The sequence below is a fragment of the Octopus bimaculoides genome, chromosome 24 (genome assembly GCF_046866305.1).
Source record: "Octopus bimaculoides isolate indiv1 chromosome 24, ASM4686630v1, whole genome shotgun sequence".
NCBI classification, from domain to species: domain Eukaryota; kingdom Metazoa; phylum Mollusca; class Cephalopoda; order Octopoda; family Octopodidae; genus Octopus; species Octopus bimaculoides.
Window position 1 is genome coordinate 27,033,423 of NC_142951.1, and position 10,949 is coordinate 27,044,371.

The following is a 10,949-nucleotide window of genomic DNA, read 5'->3' on the forward strand; positions in this document are numbered from 1 at the left end:
TGGAGCCAGAGCCGGTTTTGGCCGGGTTGGTAACAAAAGGGTTAAAGACTTGCAAAAGATTTGAAAAACTTCATTCAATAATTGAAAATATAATAAAGAACAAAACAGTAAACAGGACACAAAACTTGCAAACAAATGTCAGTGGAGAAAACACTGCTTGAAAGAGAATAAAATGAGTAAAAATAGGATGACTGGTGTAATTTTTATACAAAAAAATGAAAGAAATACGAGAATAAACGTAATAGTAAATATAACACCTTAAATAAAGATGTCTGCTCTGCATGTAGAAAACAAAACCCAAACAGCTGAATGATTAATGCCAAAAAGTTGAGAACTTAGCATGAATCCAAAGATATATATATATATATATGTATATATATATCATCATCATCATCATCATCGTTTAACGTCCGCTTTCCATGCTAGCATGGGTTGGACGATTTGACTGAGGACTGGTGAAACCGGATGGCAACACCAGGCTCCAATCTAATTTGGCAGAGTTTCTACAGCTGGATGCCCTTCCTAACGCCAACCACTCAGAGAGTGTAGTGGGTGCTTTTACGTGTCACCCGCACGAAAACGGCCACACTCGAAATGGTGTCTTATGTGCCACCTGCACAAGCCAGTCCAGGGGCACTGGCAACGATCTTGCTCGAAAATCCTACGGGAGCCAGTCAGGCGGTACTGGCAACGGCCACGCTCAAAATGGTGCATCTCATGTGCCACCCGCACAAGAACCAGTCCAGGGGCACTGGCAACGATCTTACTTGGCTTGCCGGGTCTTCTCACGCACAGCACATTTCCAAAGGTCTCGGTCAGTAGTCATCGCCTCGGTGAGGCCCAATGTACGAAGGTCTTGCCTCACCACCTCAGCCCAGGTCTTCCTGGGCCTACCTCTTCCACGGGTTCCCTCAACTGTTAGGGTGTGGCACTTTTTCACGCAGCTATCCTCATCCATTCTCACCACATGTCCATACCAGCGCAATCGTCTCTCTTGCACACCACAACTGATATATATATATATATATATATATATATATGTATATATATATATATATATATATATATATATATATATATATATATATATATATATTTGAAAAGATTTGTAAAAGTACTACATGAGTAAGTAGATATTGAAAATGAATAAAAATGAAAATGCCACTTTTTTTAAAACATTTTTGGGGTGTTTTAATTAATTTGCATGTTTCGGTTTTTTGAAAAACCTTATCAAAAATGAATATAAAATATGTGTGAAGAGGAGAGGGCTATTAATAAAATAAAATTGAAATTAAAATTAAGAATGACATTCATAGTTTACTGTTATTTCTTGCATGCGCACGTGGTCCTGTCCTTCAACATGGTAATTCCAACTGGTTCTTTTAGTAGATTACTACTATATAATTTCCATTATGTCCTTTATATTGTACCAAAATTTCATGCATTTATTTGTTGAATTAAGGAAGTTATTAAAAACTGAAACCCATCAGTGACTTTTGGGACACCCTCCATATATATATAGAGACAGACAGATTTATGACCCTACCTTATATTGGTACAGTTGAGTATGACCCCGGAAAACTGATGTTGCCAGTTGGCATTATTGGGCTGTACCTAGCATAATAGAATTGGAGATTTTATATGCATATTCAAACCATTTCCTGTAAATGAACACACAGGATATTTAAATCTATACATACTTGAGAAAGAGAGAGAGATAAATAGATAGATAGCTGTTATGCATATATATAAATCTATATGTACAAGTGTTATATACATATGTTATATGTAAATAAATCTATATGTACATGTGTTACACGTGTATAAATCTATGTATGGATATATGTATATATAAATTTATAACTAAATACCTATAAATCTATATATCTATATATATAAAAATGAGAATGTGTGTCTGTCTGTCTGTCTGTCTGTGTGAATCCCTAAAACTCGAGAACTACGCAACCAATTTCATTCAAATTTTACACATGCCTTACTTAGGGTTCCAGTTGTGTTTTAGTAAAAAAAAATTATTAACTTCTTGCAGAGTTCGAGCACACGGCAACATAATATCTCCTCCACTAGTATTGCATGTCAAAAGTGAAACAAAAACACTCATGTCAAATACTTTCACTTTAAAAATGAAACTGTTCCACTAACTGAAACAATCACATTTCGATACTGTAGTGACAGATACTTTCACAGAGAGAGAAAGAGAGAAAGAGAGAGATGCATATGTATACATATACATGTATATGTACACCATTTCGATACTGTAATGACAGATACTTTCAGAGAGAGAGAAAGAGAGAGAGAGAGAGAGAGAGAGAGATGTATATGTATACATATAGATGTACACGTATATGTATATATATATATATATAGAGATCTATACATACATGTATATGTATACATATGTGTAGATGTGTATATATATAGATGTACATGTAATATGTACACATATACACATATATACATGCATACAGATATCTATATATATATACACCCATCACACACACATACACATGCACACAAACACACACATTAGTCATTTGTTTTCTTATCCAAAACTACGTTAAAAGTACTGAATGGATCTTTATGAAATTTGGAAATTATATTCTTTGCATAACGGCCATAACTCCCATGAAAATTCATATATTTTAACCCGAACATAACAGATGAGCATTATTTAGAAAATGATGTCACACGTTATCGAGGCTACCATTCTTTCTGGATGTGCAAAAGGGGATGACGTCTTTATTCCAAGAATTCCTCTTACTCCATCAGGAGCAGACATTCCTTTTACATTCAGAAGACTACAATTCCCCCTTCGTGTGACTTTTGCCATGTCCATAAACAAATATCAGGGTCAAACACTGTCTGTAGCTGGTCTTCTCTTGGAAGAGCCCTGCTTCTCACATGGACAACTGTATGTTGGCTGCTCAAGAGTGGGCAGCAACAAAAAACCTATTTGTATATGCTCCACAAGGGAAAACAAGGAACATAGTTTACAATGAGGTGTTATAATCACAACAGCAAGAAAGTATGTACATGATGACCTTCTTTTACGAAACTTCATTGACTTTCATATATATATATTGATATACATATATATACGTGTGTTTGGGTGCGTGTGTGTATATACATCTCTATATATAAAGATGATGCGTAGTCTAGACGGCGTTTTTAGATTTCATTATTCTCTTTAACCCGGGCAACGCCGGGTATTTCTGCTAGTATGTAAATAAATCTATATGTACATGTGTTACACATATATAAATCTATGTATGGATATATGTATATATAAATTTATAACTAAATCTATCTATATATATAGATAGATGTTATGCACATATATAAATCTATACGAATGTGTTATGTATATTCTTTTATTTGCTTATATATATATATATATATATATATATATATATAAGAGGCAGCAAGCTGGAAGAGTTGTTAGCATGCTGGACAAAATGTTTAGCAGTATTCCACCCGTTGCTATGTTCCGAGTTCAAATTCAGCCGAGGTCGACTTCGCCTTTCATCCTTTCGGGGAGGATAAATTAAATACCAGTGAAACACTGGGGTCGATGTAATCAACTAGCCCTTGCCCCCACTATTTTAGGCCTTGTGCCTATAGTAGAAAGGATTGTATATATATATATATATATATATGGTTGGCATTAGGAAGGGCATCCAGCTGTAGAAACTCTGCCAAATTAGATTGGAGCCTGGAGTAGCCATCCGGTTGCACCAGTCCTCAGTCAAATCGTCCAACCCATGCTAGCATGGAAAGCGGACGTTAAACGATGATGATGATGATGATGATATATAAATAATAAGGGTGATAAATTGGATATTAATTTAATTATCACCAATTTAAAACCAGTGGCCTAGCATAAAGAAAATTCTGAAAATTCAGAAGAATTATATTACATACATATGAGAAGGAATGACCACTAAGTGGACATCCATTACACTAGAGACCATTTACGGTCAAGCCACAAAAAGAAAATGGTTCCCTAGAGGACATTCTTTTCTTTTGTGGTTTGACTGTAGATGGTCTATCTCTAGCGTAATGGATGTCCACTTAGTGGCCATCCCTTCTCATATGTATATATATATATATATAATCGTCGTCATCATCATCATTGTTTAACAGTTGCCTTCCACGCAGACAAGGGTTGAACAGTTTGATAGGGGCCTGCCAGATAGAAGACTACACCTGGCTACTGTGTATGTTTTGGCAGGGTTTTTACAGCTGGATGCCCTTCCAAATGCCAACCACTCTACAGTGTAGACTGGCTGATAGTTATTTGGCATCAGCACCAGCAGGGTAACCAAGTGAATTGCAAGACAAGGACTGTGCATGTATACTCTTTTACTTGTTTCAGTCATTTGACTGTGGCCATGCTGGAGCACCGCCTTTAGTCGAGCAAATCGACCCCAGGACTTATTCTTTGTAAGCCTAGTACTTATTCTATCGGTCTCTTTTTGCCGAACCTCTAAGTTACGGGGGGACGTAAAGACACCAGCATCGGCTGTCAAGCGATTTTGGGGGAACAAACACAGACACACAAACATATACACACATACATTATATGATGGTAAATGTTTTTATTTTTCATTCCTTTTCGAAATTATCCCTACTTTTGTGGTGTAGAGCTTTGGCTGCTCTTTCTAGTGGGTCAGATGTCCTTTTATGGGCATCTCTAATGTGTATTAAATGTACACTGTATTTTATATATATATACATATATACGATGGGCTTCTTTCAGTTTCTGTCAACCAAATCCACTCACAAGGCTTTGGTCGGCCTGAGGCTATAGTTGAAGACACTTGCCCAAGGTGCCACGCAGTGGGACTGAACCTGGAACCATGTGGGTCATAAGCAAGCTACTTACCACACAGCCACTCCTACGCCTACATGTATGTATGTATGTATGTATGTATACAGCATTTCACTTATGTATTGCAATGCTAATAACCTGGTTTTGAATTCAATATATGCTTTAGAACGAAGAGTTAGTCAAGAGCGGTAATAAGAAAAGAGATGACGAAAGAATCAATGATTATCTTATGAATTTCATTTTCAGAGCTACTCCCCTTGTGTGACGCGCTTTATCGTCTTTGTGCCCTGAGTATATAATTGTTTTTCCTGAAGTTAGCTTAGTTTGTCCATTATCAATCCACCTAGTTTCACACAAACCCAAAATTTCCAAATGTAGCGAAAAGTGCTTTACAGTGGAATCCGGATGGATATAGAAAGAGGGGTAGGCCTAAGAACTCGTGGCATAGATCAACACAAAAGGAACTAGAGAAAGGCGGACATTCATGGCAGAGTATAAGTACAGAAGCGAAAAATTATGCGACATGGAATTCAATTATAAGTGGCCTATACTCCGCTTTGGAGGGTTAAAGGCAAGAAAGAAGAATATGAATTTCATTAGCTTATGGCTGTTTCTGCTATAAGAAGCAGTGAACACATAGCTGAGTGCCTAAAAAAGACCTTATAGCATCATTTGTGAACATCATTTTGGTCAAGTCGGTCTCTTGTTACTCTGAAGTTCACACAAATTATGGCTGAAGATCCTGTGCACTCACAAGTGGAACTGACTTCATCATCATCATCATCGTTGTTTAACGTCCGCTTTCCATGCTAGCATGGGTTGGACGATTTGACTGAGGACTGGTGAAACCAGATGGCTACACCAGGCTCCAATCTGATTTGGCAGAGTTTCTACAGCTGGATGCCCTTCCTAATGCCACCCACTCAGAGAGTGTAGTGGGTGCTTTTACGTGCCACCCGCACGAAGGCCAGTCAGGCGGTACTGGCAACGGCCACACTCAAATGGTGTATTTTATGTGTCACCCGCACAAGAGCCAGTCCAGGGGCACTGGCAACAATCTCACTAAAAACTCCTTACACAGGCCGCGGGCACAAGTGCCAGAAAGGCAACACTGGGCACAGGTGCCATCACAATTTCGCTTTCGCTTGCCCCAATAAAGTCTTCGCAAGCTGAGTTTCGTGTCCAATGAGGGAGACGACATTGATAAAAATAAAATATTAATCTCTATTATGTTTTTGAGTACTCCTTATTCAGAACAGTTAACATTAAATGTGTGTGTGTGTGTGTGTGTGTGTGTGTGTGTGTATGTGTGTGTGTGTAGACTCCCTCAAATGCTATAAATAGCTTCTGTTACCTAGGCAACCAAGTTAGCAGTGAAGGAGGAAGTTCTGAAAGGGTAGTTGCTAGAATAAGAACAGGCTGGGCAAAGTTCAGAGAGCTGCTACCTTTGTTAGTAACTAAGGGCTTCCGCCTTAGAGTGAAAGGCAGATTGTATGATGCCTGTGTGTAAACAGCCATGCTACATGGTGGTGAAATTTGGACTATGACTACAACAGGATTTGTGAAGGCTTGAAAGAAATAAAGCTAGCATGTTCCACTGGATCGGTAATGTCAGTGTGCACACATGACAGAGTGTAAGTGATTTATGAGGAAAACTGGGCATAAGAGGCATCAGATGTTGTGTGCAAGAGAGAAGAAGACTGCACTGGTTTGGTCATGTGATGTGCATGGATGAGGACAGCTGCATAAAGAAGTGCCAAGTTCTAATTGTGGAGGAAACTTGTGGAAGCGGGTAAACCCAGGAAGACAGGAGATGAAGTGGTGAAAAAGGATGCCAGGCGTCACTGGGGAAATGACAAGGGACCAGGAATTGTGGTAACAACAAAGTTCTCTCTTTTCTTTTCTGCCAGTTAACATCACAGTTAAAGTTCTTCGCAAAAACATATAACACAAGTACACTTTTCTTTAAAGAAATGCAAATAAACCTTCACCGCAAGAATTTCCTTTCCTTCAAATATTAATCTCCCACTACATCCACAAGACTTTTGCCTGCCACAACAGTCCCTTCTCCTCTCATTGACTCTATCCCTTTCTATCACTGGTACCTGGTGTCAATAGCCTCTCTGTTCATCTTGCTTCTCTTCACTCCCGGCTGGCTGTCACACACTCGTTCTTCACTGGCTGATCGCTTGTACATCGACTGCGATTCCATCTGGCTCCTGGCCTTTACACCGAACTCGCGTTCTTCACCCAATGATTTTGTTTACACCAAATGCGATTCCCAAATCTATGCTCTCGTATTCATGACAGATACCGTAGCTCATAGTGCTACCTTACCCCCTCCAAAGCTGGATCAGTTTAGTACATACAGTTCCTAACTTGTTTTTCTAAACTTTCGGTGACCGGAAAGGGTCAGAGATCACACTCCTACGCTATAAATAAACGTACTTGTTGACAGGACAAAGAAAATACCAATGCCCTGACCGACTAGAAAACGGTTTCAAACTCAGCTCGTGGAATAGGAACATAACGTTATTTTGTTTTTCGGTGGTCGCATCAATATATATATATATATATATATATATATATATATATATATATACACACACACACACACTCACACATACATACATGTATGTAGCCAACATTTGTTGAGCGCCAATCATGAAGCTGACGGCTCTTGAGTCACTTTGGTAACTTTTGCTGGTTAACACACAGAGGTGAAAATTCCAAAGTGAACATTGCTACGGCTGTGTCTCTCCCCAATGCTAAAAGTAGAAGCCAAAGTTCCTTTGAATCACGTCCTACAACCTTAATAAACAAATAGTAATAGTAGTAGTAGTTGTAGTAGTAGTCTGTTCAATAACCACACCTTAGTGGTTTTCGAACAGCACTCAACCACTCCAATTTTAAAACAAATATCGTTTCTTGTACCACATTGGATAATATTAGGAATAGTATGTTTATATTAGTAATAGTGCTTCTATAAAAAGAAGAAAAAAAAGACTCAAGGCACAGAACGGCGGGGGAGAAAATATAAGCGAGAATTAAGTTGAACTCTAGTCTAATTTTGACTGCTACGTGCGTTGATCAGCCCCTGAAAAAAATGATAGGAATTGACCTGGGAGAATTTGAACTCAGAGCGTAAAGGGGCGTAACTAAATATTGCAAAGGCTTAATCCGAGGTACATTTATATTTAAAAAAAAATTATATTATATATATATATATATATATATATATATATTGTACTATACTATACACACACACACGCGTGCGCATGTGTGTGTGTATTATAATGGCATAGTTGCTTGTAATTATTAGTTCTAGTCATTGAATAGCGGTCATGCTGGGGCACCTTTAAAGAGTTCCCTGTCGACCAGATCTTATTCCAATTAGGTGCACTTCTTTTATCGACCACTATTTGTTGTCATTTATTCGTTGAACGATTGAGATGCGTGTATGTGTATATATATATATGTTGTCGTCTGGCCTGATATCGGCTGATACGAGGCTAAACAAACCGACCTATGATCAGATATACACTTCATTCGATAACCACACCGTCTTGTTTTCAAACATATTGGACATATCTAAGAAAAATGAATTGCCTTGTAAAGACAGCCCGGTCGGAGATTTGGCTGTTTTTTCTAGCGGACTACATCGAGGTTACCTTGTTAGTTTCGTTTCTTTGACTTAGTTCCACTGTTGTAGAAAGCAACAAATAATGGGACAAGTAATATAGTTTTAAAAATAACCCTCCAAATATATCAGCATTTTCTTCCCAGAGAAAGAAGAGGGAAAAAATTAGAAAGAAAAATGAAATATAAATGATATTGCGACAAGGACCCCCACCCCACCAGCAAAAAAAATAAAATACAAGTTTGTTAATGAATTATTTTATGGTGTGTATAATTATATTTATTTTATACCATGCACAATTATGCTATAGGGTGGACAATTAAGCCTTATAGCGCAGATAATTTGGTTACAAATATCATAAATGACCGTTTATAATGCGGACATAAAGAGCAAAACATAAATATTATTAGAAGAAGAAGGAAGCCGCTTTTTGAGTAATTAATAAATGTAATCGTGAAAGAGACGTATGTGGAAAGAGAGAAAAAGGAATAGACACCTTTTTGCTTCATTTTCTTACCTGAAAAAATTTGACATTTTTTCGGTGGTATTTCTATGAAATTGTCCGACTTCTCAATTAATTTAGAGACAGAATGCAGAAGAAACCATGTCTTTTTTCGCTCCTCTTTTACTTAATTGATGAAAAGGATGTTGAAGAATGTTTCTGTAGCAGACTGTTGTTGTTGTTGCTGGTGAAGTTGTTGTTGTTGTTGTTTATTGCAAGGCGAAGTGAGGAGAGAAGGTGAGTCTAAAGTAAAGTGTTTGAAATACCAGAGGAATATCGGAAAGACGCGGTTAGTAGAGTCGTATAGTGGCTGACACGAGTTGTTTATCTTGATCAGAGGCACAGTGGAAGGGAGGGAGGAGAGAGAGGGAGAGGGAAAGTGATAGTGAGTGAGGGAGAGAAAGAATGGGATATTGAGTGAGTGAGGGAGAGAAAGAATGGGATATTGAGTGAGTGAGGAACAGAAAGAATGGGATATTGAGTGACTGAGGAAGAGAAAGAATGGGATATTGAGTGAGTGAGGGAGGGTGAGAGATACTTGGTGAACAATAGAGAAATAGTGAGTGAGAGAGGTGAAAAGAGATACGGGAAGAGAAAGAGATATTGAGTGAGAGAGGGGAAAAGAGATACGGGGAGAGAAAGAGATATTGAATGAGAGAGGTGAAAAGAGATACGGGAAGAGAAAGAGATACTGAGTGAGAGAGGGGAAAAGAGATACGGGAAGAGAAAGAGATACTGAGTGAGTGAGGGTGGAAGAGAGTGAGAGAGAGAAAGCGATAGTGAGTGAGGAAGAGAAAGAATGTGATATTGAGCAAGTGAGAGAGAGAGTGAGAGATACTTGGTGAACAATAGAGAAATAGTGAGTGAGAGAGGTGAAAAGAGATACGGGAAGAGAAAGAGATATTAAGTGAATGAGGGTGAGGGTGAGAGAGAGAGATAGAGAAAGATAGTCGGTGAAAGAGGTGAAAAGAGACACGGGGAGAAAAGATAATTGAAGAGAACAGGAAGAGGTGAATAAATAGAGGAGAATATAAAAAAGAGGAAGGTAAATAGAGCAAGATATAAACGGAGGAGAAAAGAAATAGAGAGGTGAATACAGCAGGCGATAGAGGGAGGGGAAGAGAAATAAGAGGGAAATAGAACGGGATATAAAGAGAGGGGAGACAAATACAGAGAGGTGAATAAATAGAGCAAGATATAAAGGGAGGGGGAGAGAGAAAAACAGAGAGGTGAATAAATAAAGCGGGACGTTAGGAGAGGAGAGAGAAATTGAGGAATAGAGGGAGTGATAGCAACAGATATGTAGAGAGAGGTAAATATAGAGAGAGGGGGAACAGACAAGAGATATAGAGAGGGTTTACAGTGAAGAATGATAGACAGAGATAGAGATAGACAGTAGTGAAAAGATAGAGTGGTGGATTGACAGAAAGATGTATAGAGCGAGATATATAGACAGACACACACACAAGGGGATGAATTGAAGGAGAAAGATAGGGATAAATTAAGAGTTTGGAAGATAAACAGATGGATAGATAGTTACTAACACAGATCGGTCGCACGATTTAACAAAACCATTTTGTCTATTATCAGAGTCCATTCGGTTACAAGTATTTGATCCAACTCTCTGGTTTGAGGATAAAAACTCCCTTTACACACTCACTTGCCTCGGATGCCCTAAAAAGGGTCATAGGTGCTGCTCTTCCTTTAACTAAACCATAAAAAAAAAAGATAGGTCGGTAGAAAAAAGGACAATACAAAAAAAAAAAACATACTGCTAGATAGATGAATAAATAGTGAGGGTGATCTTACGGTACGGGGGATCGCCATAGTGAGATATAAATAGATATAGAGCTGACAAAAATAGATTGACAAATATACATGACAAGCACCAGTTTGAAACGAACAACATGTCCACTCCGATAAAAGTCACTGGTAGATAAAGATAGATAAATATGTAA

The 10,949-nt window shown here is 38.2% G+C and overlaps 1 protein-coding gene across 2 annotated transcripts in view; it reads right to left on the bottom strand.

Annotated features, from left to right (window-relative positions):
* LOC106878844 (uncharacterized) overlaps positions 1-9,965 on the bottom strand; it is a 76,574-nt gene extending 66,609 nt beyond the window's left edge. Inside the window, exon 1 of one of the 2 annotated variants that reach the window (XM_014928185.3) lies at positions 9,007-9,965. The gene's annotated coding sequence lies outside the window, so the exon portion shown is untranslated. Of the gene's footprint in view, positions 1-8,985 lie in introns of both variants that reach the window. The other variant, XM_014928186.3, reaches the window with a different exon arrangement.
* Between the last annotated feature and the right edge of the window lie 984 nt (positions 9,966-10,949).